The sequence below is a fragment of the Triplophysa rosa genome, linkage group LG12 (assembly GCF_024868665.1).
Source record: "Triplophysa rosa linkage group LG12, Trosa_1v2, whole genome shotgun sequence".
Classification (NCBI taxonomy): Eukaryota; Metazoa; Chordata; class Actinopteri; order Cypriniformes; family Nemacheilidae; genus Triplophysa; species Triplophysa rosa.
In genome coordinates, this window is record NC_079901.1 from 9147805 (window position 1) to 9162168 (window position 14364).

A 14364-nucleotide genomic window follows, 5' to 3' on the forward strand; every position below is an offset into this window, starting at 1 on the left:
AGATTTTTTTTTTTTTAGATTTTTTTTAGATTTTATACAGTATAGGTATAACAGACCCATCACATTAGGACTTCTGAGTGAACTTAGACATCCATTTATTGTCAAAATAAATGTCTAATTTGTATTATCCAATCAAACCAAGAATTTATTTCACTTTTCACAGTCCAACACAACACACAATACTATATGTAACAGAACAACATTATCATTAATTAAGCACAACTTTGGAAAGTTTGCAAAGCTGTCATGAATTGCCACCCTGTTCCAAATGCTGTCCCAGAGGATTTGGTAAATGCATGTGACCACAAGTCCACATTCAGTACACCCGGGCTTCTGTGAATGTATAGTTCTTCCTGCCACAGGGTCCCTGGCTAATTTACTGGAGGCTAGCTCTCATTGCCGGAGGCTTGAGTCGCATTATAGACAGGCGTCACAAGGATTTACGTACTAGTCCGAGTCCCACGGGGTCCAGGAATAGTATGAGATGCGCAATTTGTTCCACCTGGTGAGAAGAATTTGCGGTGCAAACAATGCAACACGCTGTTGCTAAGTCTTATATTTATGGATCTCAGGCATTAGCATAACATTGCACTTAATCTGCTGTTGGAATATCTGAAATAGCTGTGTACCTTTCTCCCATGCAACCGTTGCTAAAAAGGATGCCAGCGCAGCGATATAACCTGCTTGTGTAAATATTATGACATTTCCTCCTTTAGCTCGACAACCCAAGGGAACGCACAGAGCACGCCGGGCTGGATTGCTAAATACAGGCTTAAGTTTTGATAGACGTGTCGTTTCAAGTGCGTTTCGTCTGGCTCTGCTCATTTGGCACTCACCACTTCATGCTAAGAACGCATGCAGCACGTGTCGCAGGAAAAGCACAGGATGGGGTGAATGACATACACGAGTGGCCGTCTGCAGCCCGTGAGACGCCACCTGTGCCGAAAAGCTTGTCGTGCTGAGTCATGATACATAAAATCAATGCATCTGATTTAAGTTTTGATTTAACTGGAGATTACCAAGGCAGGCAAAAATTCTGGAAACTTGTATAGTGTATCTATTCAAAGACAGATTCCACCGTATCACATTATCTTTCAAACAGAAACCAGTGCCCGTTTGCATAATTAATGTTATGGAAATGTATATATAGTACCTGCAGTAGTTGTTAGGCACGGTGAAGCAGTTTAATGAGAGAACCGCATAAGTTTCTTCAGGGTATATCCTGGAGACATTATCATTAACGGCAAGCTCCTGATTCAACTCCACGCTCTCAAAGGGTTCAACAGGCTGCAGGCGACGAGAAGAATTAGAGAAATGACCGAGTTTCTATGGCTGTCCGTCTATCTGCGCAAACTGTCAAACTAAAACCGCGAGTCAGCAGAAAAGCGGCACGCAGCCCCCCTGCAGCCAGCCCCGCTTCATGATTTTTTAATGCACCTTCCATCATTTGGTGTGATCTCCACTGAGTCAGAATTGCAGGGTGAGAATTGCGTCTTGATTTAAGAAAATTTCGATATCGCACTGCAAAACAAGACCCCAAAATACGAAGTAATACATTTTTGGCTGTGTATAGGTAAATCTGTGTTTAAGAGATTTTGTCATTGATATTATTATTGACAAAAAATGCATTAAACAACATTTAACTTTCATTTGCTAAGCTTATTAAACTACCGAAGGCACCTTTTTTGAAGGTCAAATAAGATTTTCCTTATTTTTTAATGAACCTAAATGACCTGTAACCTTTAGGAAACGAACCACTCTGATTCATTCTAATAGTATATATTGAGAACAGACAGAAACCAGTGTGTGTGTCAGGCCAGAATGAATCTCCTGAGACCGCTCTGCCGTTAACAGAGGTGGACGAAGTACACAACTTCCTTACTTGAGTGAAAGTACAGATACTACTGGTCAAATATTACTCCACTACAAGTAAAAGTTGTAAAGACAGATTCTTACTTGAGTAAAAGTACAGAAGTACGTGCTTTTAAAAGTACTCAAGTATTAAAAGTAAATTTCCTTTATGTCAGTTGTGCATTGTTTTATTGTCGTATACCTTATGCCTCTGAAGCAACCTACTGAATACACCGAGTAGCTCACAGTATCAGTGGTATTAAAGGAGTAGTTCACTTCAAAATTTGCCCCCATTGACTTTCCATAGTAGTTTTTATTCCTACTATGGAAAGTCAATGGGGGCAAATTTTGCAGTGAGCAACTCCTTTAAGAGCTTTATATGTTTAGCACATATATGTTTAGTTTAGATATAATCCTGTATGATCATTTAGCCTAATTATCCTCATTAGCCCCCTAGGCCTATATGTATTTATGAGCAGTGTTCTTTTATTTTGTATATTCCCTTTACCAGTTTTAGCAGCAATTTACCAGTAAGTAGTAAGGTTCTTGTAAATAGTAAAGTGTAGAAGCCATGTGTTTGTTGGATTTATTACCATTTGTATTACCATAATTTAACTACAAACATAAACTATAGCTAGTATAATAATGAATATAATGAAACTATGGTATGTTTAGTTGCTGTGGTTTTACTAAAGATTATTAATTGGAGTATGGTTCCTATATTTAGAAAATGGTAAATTTGTGGATACTGTGGTTTTAATGCAAATACCATCCCTGCTGAAAAAAAACAATGAATTTTTTAATTAGAATGAGATTTTTAAATTAAATTCCTCTTTGTAGTGTGTTTTGGGTTTTATTCCAATAGGATTTACCATCCCAGCAATAGAATCCATCACATACAAGTAGACAACAAGTATCCATAGTACAATTCCCATTATAACCATTAAATCCATTACATTTTATGTTGTATTTTGGGCAGGGTTCTATTGTTTTTATTTCAACAGGAATACTTCAACTATAGTTACTTCAGTAAAAACATCATTCATTTTCCAAATCGCTTTAAATGATATAGCAGCAGATCAGAAGTTAACACGCACGTGTAGCTCAAGGTGTATGTGATGCTTATTTACCGTTTAGCCGTTATGCCGATCATTTTCATGACAATGTTTCTACGATCTTTGACTGATCGTAACCCACAGATGATTACACCACACTTTAACATGTGCCTTTTTCCTCTTTTATTGTTCTATTTGCCTTTTTAGAGCGCTATCAACGATGTAGCAGCGCCTACGTTTACATTAGTTTAGCGGGGAAGATCCCAGAGTTGCCAGATTTGCGTTAAAAAAATCTGCCAAATGGCCATTCAAAGCTTGCCGGAAAACCGCGAGCTTAGAAAAACTGAAATACTTGGCAACAGTAAAAGGTCCTGGCAGATCGCAAGCCAGATAAATTGTGCACACAGGAAACCCGCTGCATAGAAACCATTTTCTACTTTTGGACCTTTTTATAAATGTAGTGGAGTAAAAAGTATGATATTTGTCTTTCAAATGTAGTCAAGTTAAAGTACAAGTACTCAGAAAAAATAATACTCAAGTAAAGTACAGATACTCAAAAAGTGTACTTAAGTACAGTACTCAGGCAAATTTACTTCGTTACTGTCCACCTCTGGCCGTTAAACACTTCTCTCGTCTGAACTCAAAATGACAGCACATGATTGGGCCAATTTACTAATCCTTTTCTCTCTGCACATCGAGACCCAGAGGTGAGGGGTGCAGTCTCCGAATGTGTCTGAATGCTCAGGTCTGAGATTTAAGGCTCATATTTCCTTAGACACAATGTTCCTCAGCTTGCTGAGTCATTCCCTGCCTGTTACCGGTTACAGATGGACATTATAATATGTTGGAACAGACTGGCAATAAATCAAAGAACAGAATGAAAGCTGTTTTAACTTTATCCTGTTTCAAGGTAGGCAAGACTCAGTAGAAAAAAGCATTCAGTGTAGTTTAAAGTCCCCGATCGTTTTTACTTCCGTATTCTGACACATTTCCTTGTGAAAAGGATTATTTTAAAGGAGAAAACTGTTGGGCGTGGCTTGCGTTTTTCACTGCGAATTGATTGGTTTTATAAAAACAGCTGTTGCACTTTGAAATGAAGCTGGCAGCGGACTGACAGTTGAAGGGGAGGAGTTAACGGATGCTCCGCCCAAGCCGTCTAATTTAGGTCATTTGAGATGGATAGTCATTTCAGGGCGGAAGTGAATTTTCAGATTTTAACTGAAGATTATGAGGGCACATGAATTTTAAAGGGGTCATAAGGCACGAACACATGTTTTTCTGTGTCTTTGGTGTGTTATAAGTTGCCCATGCATGTATTAGACACGTAAAATTGCAAAAATTAAAGTGTCGGAACTAAAGATGCATTCTATCTAAAAGCGAATGATCACCCAGACCTGCCTGAAACGCCTCGTGTAACCACACCCCCACAAATCCATGTCAGTTCGTGGTATGAGTTGACTAATGGCCTCTTTATACAGTGAAGGCGGCACAGAAACTGAATCTGAAGCAGCATAAATGTGTATTTACACAGACCGTTAATGCGGCTCTAAAGCGGCATAAATGCATTTAAACAGGAATTAAAATGAAGCGAAATAATGCTGAACATAACCACAAAAGCACTGTTCTAACAATATGCTAATAAAATAATGCCTTAAATTAAACGATTTAAACTCTCATGAAAACACAAAAATAACAATGCATAGGATAAAAGCAATATTAGGCTGTAAATGCAACATTTTTAATGAATTTCATAGCTAACAAACACTCCATAGAAATGTGTTATTATCGGGCACCTCACAGCATATTGAAAGATGCCAAAAGTTGTTTTAAAGAGCCAGAAAGCACTGTCGACCAGGTAAATGAACAGATCTGGTGTTACAGTAAATGTTACCAGATCGTTGTCATGTATGAAATATTGTCCTCAATGAGATGCTTTTAGACAACAAAATCATTTGTCGTTATATTTGTCGTATTGCATTTCAATCCTAGCCCGATGAGACCCAAATCATTTATGCTCCTAGGGCCGGGAATCTGTGCACAAGTGCTACTGTCCCCACTCCTAGAGCGCTTTTCCACCATCGCGCCGAATCGTTCTCATTGCTTAATCGTTCCACTCCGTGCCGATCCATGCCAGCCAGTACGTAGATGGTTTCATTTTCCACCGCAGGGCTGATAACGGACATTTTTAGCATGTAAACACAAAAGCGTCACGCGCTGCTTTGGTAACACATGAGATTGAGCTATAACGAGGAATTTAAACAATTCATGTCATGAGTTAAAAAAAAAAAAATCTGCATTCCGCGCACACACAGTCACAAACAATCATACAATAAACATTTTTCTAAATTAACTTTAAAAAGAAACGAAATAAATGTAATTTGCCATTAAAAAATAATCTAAACTATTTTATTGGCTGAAAACAGTCTCAAAATTTACATCATGCATTCAAACTGTGCCACAGCCTGTCTGAGTAAACAGCCACAGCCCAAACAAAAATACTCCAAACATTTAAATCATTATGAAGAAATGAAACGAAAAATGTATGTTTGAATTATTAAAAAATCTGCGTTGTTATTAATAGCCTATAACAAATTTGTTTTTGGCTTCATCTTCACTCTCTCGCTTTCTACTGACATGACAATGATGTAGTTTAGAGCGGCTTTAATGCACCTTCATTTACACTAATCCTGAGACGCATCAGAGTCGCCTTTGATACTAGGCTCGAGGAGGATCAGAGCCGGCATATTTTAGATCGGCTTTCATGCGGCATTGCGTCTTTACACAGAAATTTAATCCGCCACAGAGATGCCTTAACTCGCCTGTGTAAAGACGCCATCAGACCGCCCAAATGTATACGCAAGTCAGTACTGTCAGTGCAATTGCTTTGGCTCCTGATGTTCTAAATATGGTAAGAGGCATCACATTTCCATCACATGCTTGTGCATATACACATTGCATTACATCTAAAACAAATGATAATATTCGTTTTAGGCGTGTCATATGACTCCTTTAAAAAGGAAATGACCCACATTGATAAGCTATTTACCATAAACGCTGCAAAAATCACGAAAAAATAAGAATTGTATTTTTTTATTTCACTGGGACTTTAAGCACTGTTTCATATGGTTCGGTTCATATGTTAATGCTTTGTCTGTTTTATAATTTGAAGTTAAGGCGGAGCTCAGATGTTGTGGCTGAGGGTTTGGGAACTTTGTTTACTGTAAGCGATTCAAGGATTAATACAAAAGTCAATATTGGCAAGTCGGTGATGGAATATTGGCATATTGGTTATAGTAGCTCAACATGGTGCTTATGCATGAAGCAACGCCAAGATAATGGGGTTGATTCACAGTGAAAACACACATTAAATGTAAATGGCAATTCATTGTTGAGCTACAATGAAAAAACACATTTGAGCTACAAAAAAAGTGATTCACTGTAAGAAACTTTGGATTAAATCTGGTGTCTTGTTATAATAATAAAATGTAGACCTACTGGACCACCTATTTCAAAGCATTTTCATTGTCTGTCTATATACCTTATGTGTTAACTAGCAAGTTTGTTGCATTGAAGCAAGAAAGCTTGGTGATTTTTTTACCCTTACACCTCTTTTCTCAGTTGTGTTGCACGCCTTGTGTTGAAAGTGTCATTTATTCATTTTTTTAAAATAAATTACAATAAAGGACATTTTGAAACAAAATAAATATAGAGAGTTCTGAGAAGATGCCCTAGGGGGAGTTGTGCTCTAGTAAATTCATCCCTTCTCTCCTGTACTACTCAGCACAATGTACTCCAAACAATACCTCAAAATCTCCCCTACCTCCTTCTCCAAACTGCTCTTTAACCCTTTAAGTCTTTCCACTCGCATGTTTGAAAAGCTAGTGTTTCCACTTCTAATCACAAAGGCAGTCTAAACAATGACTGCAAATAAGCAATAATCTCATAGTTGAATCCGCATTGTTGGCCAACACGACACCGTCTAGACCATCTGAATCTAAACTTGATTCCACAATACTATAAAGTAATCCCTATTTAACCCACATAAGGCATTTCCCATCTCTTTTAACACAACACCCATAACCCATGTGACCAATGTTTGACTTTGTCAAAGAAACACGTCTCTCTGCATTAGCAGTGTGCCAACCTTCGACCTCTAAGACAATTGCTCTAAAGAGCCTTACATTAAGAGCAGATCAAGTGGGGCTTATTCGTCTTAATGCCGCTCGTCTTGTTATCCGTGATCTCCCGCGAGCCCTCCGTCTGCTGGGACTCGGGGACAATTGCATGCATGTGAAGTAAAACACAATATAACGGACTTCCTGATTAATTTAACACAAGAATCAATATGTGCTTTTAACTAACCGACGGTTACAGGAGGCATTGTCTCACTGTGTTCTGATCTCTAATGCATTCACATACAATCTGGAGGAAGCACATCAGTATGTTTGACATTTACCATGTTGACTCCTTTATAAAAAAGGTCAGATTTGGTCAGGCGTCCGTTGAAGCATGCAAAACGATCTTTGGAAGATGCTCAAATGTTGAGTGTCATGCCAGCTTCAGTGCATGCTGCTATTAAACAAATAGTTATGCAAAATGATCATTCTGTCATCATTTACTCACTGTCTTGTCATTACAAACCTGTTTGGGTTGCTTTCTTTTGCAGAACGCAAAAGAAGATTTTGAACCGAACAATGGCGGCACCCTTTGACTTGCATTGGTTTTGTGTCCATACAATAGAAGCTGTTGTTTGGTTACCAAAGTTTTTATAAAAAATATCTTCTTTTGTGTTCTACACAAGCAAGTCATACAGGTTGGAAGAGAGTTGAATCTCTTCATTTGAGAATTAAATTGTCTGTTTTTATTTTTTAAAAGCTACTGTACCTTTAAGACTTTATGTGTAAATTGCATCTGCTGATTGGTTAGCTCATGTATGTATTTTAATCAGTCATTCATTATTTTGTTCCTTAATACAAATTAGGCAATTGTTTGTACTGTAAATAAAGATTCTGGAGTATAATCTGTTCTAATGTCAAAAACACAACCATTTCTGAATGACCCATTTTTATCAAGATTAGTTTTTATGAATGATGTTCTGTGAACATCTTACAGCGTGTCTACAAAATACACTCAACTCTTTATTTCAAATCAGAAGCGAAAAATCCTCAAATGCCCTCTTTTAAAGCTACTGAAGCTCAAACCCTTCATTCCAACATTTCCCACAGCATGCAGTTCAACTCGACACTTTGGGAAAGTGATGGTGCTTTGCCTTTGTTCTGCCTTACAGCTCAACCGAACTCAATAAATTTATGAAAATGAATTCATGGGCGCTGCTGACATAAAGCACGCATCATCTTATTCTCTCTGACACATGATAATGTTCCGTCGCAGATGAGAACACACGGAAATATTCAGGCCTCTACAGGCTCTCTCACACATGTGAGAATTAACAGATTCGACAACAATAAAACTTTACTGTAGATGTGCGTGGTGTTGCAAGTAGTGAATAAAAAAACCTTTGCTGTGGGTGGAGACAACACATTTTGATAAATGCTGTTTAAGACCCATAACTTGTTTCTCACACTGAGATCATCTGTAGATTTAAATCTCTAAACACTTTCTAATGTCCATCTTCCCTGTGTCTTAAATACACATTGCAAGTTCTCGTAAGACTCTACTAGCAGGCACACCCTTATTCCAAAAATATTTTGTCAGCTGAAAAGTTTGCTATGTTACACACACTCATAACACACATATGCTGACTACTCCTCCTGACTGGCAGGGGCGGACTGACCAGTAGGACATTCTGTCAATGTCCAGAACGGCCGCGGCCGTGACCAGGGGCACAGGCCATCTGGAGTATCGGAAATTTTCCCGGTGGGCTAATGTATGTAGCCGTAATGGATGCTCGGGCTGGACAGACGGACGTTATTAACGCGAATGCACGCAACACGAAGGCATTAGCGAGACGTATACATGTAACGCAGTTACACGTCACCATCCCCCCCAACCCCCCCCCCGTCGACAAAAGTGGAGAAGGGCCGAGTTGGGCCGAAAACTCCAGGGACGTTTTTGCTTCCCAGTCCGCCCCTGATGACTGGACACTATTCCTTCAGATTAAAGATGGTCTTTTGATGGGATAATGTACCGTAATCCTCTTCATGACCCGACTGCCAGGAGTGGAGAAATGATCCTTGAGAAATGGTCGTGGGAGTTGTGATAGCTGTAATGCTAATAGTTAAGGGTTTAAAAATGGACCTTGGGTTGGTCACCAAGTGTCCTGGTTTGCCTAAGACAGTTCTAGACACAATGACTCAGGATGTATATACAATACAATATTGAAATATAAAACAATGGAAATTAATGCTCTACTGTCGCTGCTTTGGTTCAAAAAAAGGAAAGATAATTATCCAATATACAGCATAATATACCAACATACAATATTACATTTCAACAAAATCAAACCTCAGGAGTGATAAAGTCATACAACAGCAATGTGAAAGACTGACAGCATGACAAGACACATGGGAACTGTGATAAAAAATCCAGGTTATCACATCATTTATTTAGTTTTAATTTTCTGCAAATAAATGCAAATAGAAACAATATTTTTATTTGAAATTAGGTAAAATATTGTTGGTAGTTCACAGACTGAAACAAAAATGATCATTTTACCTAAACACTATAAATAGTAAATTAAAAACCAGAAAATCATTTTGAAATGGTCTCTTATTTTTCCGTGGGTGTATTAAAATTTTAAAATATACAGAAAATTGATTCTTATTACAATCTTACAATATATTGAATAGTACATACAGAATTACCACTTATACTAAAAAATATAAGCACTTGTTTCCTTTATATGAAAATGTATTATTTAATATATTGCATTAAATTTTCTAGTATATTCCCATATATTTTTGTTTCATAAGGCAAAAGCTTTTTACTTGCCACACTGCCACTGGAGAAAAGTTCAGCAAAAAAAGAAGCATTTCTTGTTAAGCCATTGTAAAAAATGAATTGCAAGTGATTTGTTTTGTTTTTACTGTAAATATTCACTGTTAACAGTTGGCACTGTTTTTGCAACTCTACTCGCCATTGATGTAAGTTACAGAAAACTTTAGTCCCTTACAAACTTGTTATTATTTCTGGCAAAATGTCAAAATGAGGCTTCATGACAAAAACACATAGAAGTTAATATTAGTAAAGACAATTCTCAACTGGAAATTTCACAAACTCACCTGCTTCTCATTAAAACAACAAAAGGCTAAGCTACACAATACTTAACACATATCATGCTCACACAAACTTCATTTTTTTGTGTCGAACCATTTACAATGCTTATTCTCTGAAATGACCACATATTTAAAGACTCAACTTAATCTGGATTTAATGGAGAAACCACTCCATGTTTGTACAACAGTGACGCAAAGGACTCATACCCCTCTGGTCATGGAAAACCTGGATGTGCGGTCAAAATTCAACAGCTGTTCCCGTCACAGGGAAAGCTTTGTGCACTAGAGAAAATAAGAGTTAGCTCTGACACAGAAAGCTCACAGAAACAGTCGCATCCCATCATGCTTTGCTACGTTTCTTCCTTCTGTCTGCCTGTTTAAAACACAGATGTGCTCATGACAAAATGGAAAAGGGGCAGATCCTTACGCCCACACCCAGTCCCACAGTCATTACTCTGACATTTTCCTCAAACGTTTTGAAATAGATGTTCGGCATTTACATTTTAATTATGCCTATGAATCTTTAAGTATTCTGTCACACTCAGAGACTAATCGTACGTGCCTTTAGGCTGGCAAAGTCATATAATGACTGATCAACACTGTTTTATAACATTTCTGAACCACTGGCAACACCAAACAGAATCGCAAAAGGTTCTTCAAACACTTTTTGGTTTGAGGGAATGTGGTAGCTCCCTCCCAAACTCAACTGTATTAGTTGAGCTAGAAGTTGTAATTTCAGTTTTAACATATCGCATTTAGTGTGTCCGGTATAAAAACACAAAGGCAAGAGTGATTTTGATAGTAAGGGATAATCCACAGCTAGCCGTGCGTTAAAGGGTTTTAATGCACGACGTGGAGGCCAAGAACCACCCGACGCGAAGCCTCTGCGAAGTGCATTAAAATCCTTTAACGCATGGCTAGCTGTGGATTATCCCGCTTATACCATGGTCATTTGCCAAGTTAAATCTTTTATTGATGTTTACAGTGAAATTTTAGATCAAACAGTTGAAAATTACAGTGATTTTGTCAGTTAAATTTCAAATGTAATCAAACTTACTGGAGCTACCTGTGCGTTAAAGGGTTTTAATGCACACCTTCTAGCCAATCAGAATAGAGTATTCAAAAAGACCATGGTATAAAAAGCTATAACCGACAGAAAAAAATCTCATCTGTGTATTGAAATATATTTTCTACATGCAACCTATTCCTTTCATCTCCCTTTGACAGATATTTGACAGGCATATTTCTGCGGGATATCTTGACACCTTTGTTTTCACTAAAGGCTTCACCTCACGAGAATGACAGTCTGTTATTTTCCCTGGCAGACATTTCATTCTGTTAAAATGAAAAGGAAATATCCATTGGTGAGAGCTTGCTTGTTGAAGGAACACACACACACACACACACACACACACACACACACACACACGCACACACATTTTTTTTTTTACCATGAACTCAAACATTTGTCCACTTTATTATCCACTTGTCCACTCCTTGTCTTATTTGTGTCTACCTTTAAATCCCCTAAAGAATTTAATGAGAAACTTTTGAGACAAAGTTGATCTTTAAATGAAGTAACTGAGTCTCTGAAGATATAAAAAAGTTCAAACCTGGCTACAGCACCATGAGAAAGTTTTGCTATCAAAAAAGTGAGAGCGGTATGCGCAAGAGAAAATATCACTAAACGTCTCTGAACTTTTTTCCTCACTTCAGCAAAAACTGTCGGAAAATGGATTCATTACCCAGCACAAACCCCCAGTCAAACCACTGACACAGACTGTTCTGTCTGCTACCTGATGTTTAAAGCCTGGCTCTGTTCCACCTGCACTCAGACACAAATAAAAAAAGGCCACCTCCCTTTTGTTTATCGATGTTGTCTCATCTCCATTTCTGGCTGGTGGGCTCTGATCCTGAGCTGAATTTCAACAGCGACCTCCCCGGATCGATACTTAATAAGCTTTTGTGCAGTTGGGCCCATTTTGCTGCAATCTGCAATTTTTTTGACCCATTATGGGAAATCCAGCTGACTTGGTGTATGAAGTGAAATTGTGGAATGTACCTGCGTCTCACAGTCATTGTTTGATGAATGCTCCATAACTGCAGTTGGCCAGAGTAAACGTGAAATACTATCCGACCCGTGCCGCATACTCCTGCCTGGTATTACGAGTAATTCAATACGCTGGAGGGTTGAAAAATGCACCTCTGGCTTGTTTTTTATGGTTTATAAAGAGCGACATAAAAAGACAAGTAAATGCGAAGAATGGTTGTTCGTAAAAGCTAATTGACTGTAAATGGTCGGTATTCATATCTGGTAAAGGACCGGCCTGGATAGTAACCGAATATTGATAATACTGTATATTGACAATGATTTGCTGACAGTGTAAAATGAAGAGACAATGTGGATATCTTGATCACTGTGATGTGTTATTTACTATATGTGACCCTGGACAACAAAACCAGTCTTATGTGTCAATTTTTCGAAATTGAGATTTTTACATAATCTGTAAAATGAATAAATATGCTTTCTATTGATGTATGAGTTGTTAGAATAGGACAATATCTGGGCGAGATACAACCGTTTAAAACTCAGGAATCTGAGAGTGCAAAAAAATCAAAATATTGAGAAAATTGCCTTTGAAGTTGTTAATCAGGGGCACTGTGGCAGGCCATCCACTCACAAAAATAAAGTTTTTATATATTTAAGGTAAGAAATTTACAAAATATCTTCATGGAACATGATCTTTACTTAATATCCTAATGATTTTTGGCATAAAAGAAAAATCGATCATTTTGACCCATACAATGTATTTTTAGCTTTTACTAAAAACGTTCCCGTGCTACTTAAGACTGGTTTTGTGATCCAGGGTCACATATGTGGTCATTAAACTTCCATATAAACTGTGTCATTTGGTTAATTTCGCAATATCTTCTCTCAGGACATGTGTGTTTGTCCGTAATTTAGCTTAATCTGCCCATTTCAGTTAACTTTTCAGTATGTTTGTGTCAATACTCCAAAATGTTTATGTTAAGTCCCAGAAAGAAATCTATTAAAACACTTTTATGACGAATGAGTTTTTTTACTATGCCTTGTCCAGACCAGTACAATATGTCATTTAGTGAAAAATATACATTTTTAATATTTTTTTTAAAACTGTATTTTACCTTTAGGCAAGTCGGCACATTTGACGGCCATGTTTGCAATGCGTCACAACAGCTATATCAGTCATTCATTCAGACAAGATATCTCTAAAATTGCTGTCTAAATTAAACAACATATTTCCAACCAAAATGAAACCTGACATCAACTGTTAATTGCACTAAAACTGCAAGCTTAAATTGCACTAAAAATCCCTTTTTTTGAAGTCGCTTCAGCTACTCCGTATCCTCCCAGCGACTCATGAGACTCTGTGTAGAGAATCAACAGTTTTTTCGATTGATGATTGGCTCTTTAACTAGTAGGCGGGACTTCCTTCACTAGAGCACTCCCCAAGCCAATGAGAGAGAGAGAGTCGCGACAACAGAAGTTCAAATTTTTCTCCAGTAACGTGATTCATGGAGCCTTCAAATAGTTCCAGGAAGTTATGATTTTCTTTTGATTCTTTATTTCTTTCTTTTTTATTCATTAAACGACTTACGTCTTTAAATGGGTTCAAAGTTGACGTCAGTTGGTCCGTGTAGCCGCAGCGCCATGCGTTAGTCGTAACTTCCGGGAACTATTGAGAGGCTCCATGAACCGCCATTGCTGTGAAAAAACTGTTCCATTGGCGGCAACGGAGCCGACGCGACTCTCTCTCTCAATGGCTCTGCCCTATTCCAACCTGAGTAACCTTTCTACAAGGTGGCTGATTTGTGTGAATACGTACTACCTATGTGAATTGTACAAAAAACGATTGTTAGAAAAAAAGCAACATTGAAGCCCCTCCCCTCCCCCCACCCCTAAACCTAACATCACTGGCGAGAAAGCAAACTGTACAAAACGTGCAAATAAGATTGTGTGAATTCAGACACCTCGTAAAATAGTTCGAATTCCTGTGAGATTGCGTTGCCCGTTCGAAATTACAGTAATATTTTAATATATATTTAAAAACTCATAATATAGACCGCTGCGGAAACGTGAACAAGCCCATAAGAACTTCCTGTTTCAGTGTTTTTAACACTACACCAATGTTTGAAGAGAATACAACCAACAGAACATTTATAACCAAATCAAAATATTAAAC

General features: G+C 37.9%; 1 protein-coding gene across 1 annotated transcript in view; it reads right to left on the reverse strand.

The window, feature by feature from the left end:
- The window catches only part of clmpb (CXADR like membrane protein b), a 78763-nt gene that overhangs the window by 19126 nt on the left and 45273 nt on the right, over positions 1–14364 (reverse strand). The window lies entirely within an intron of this gene.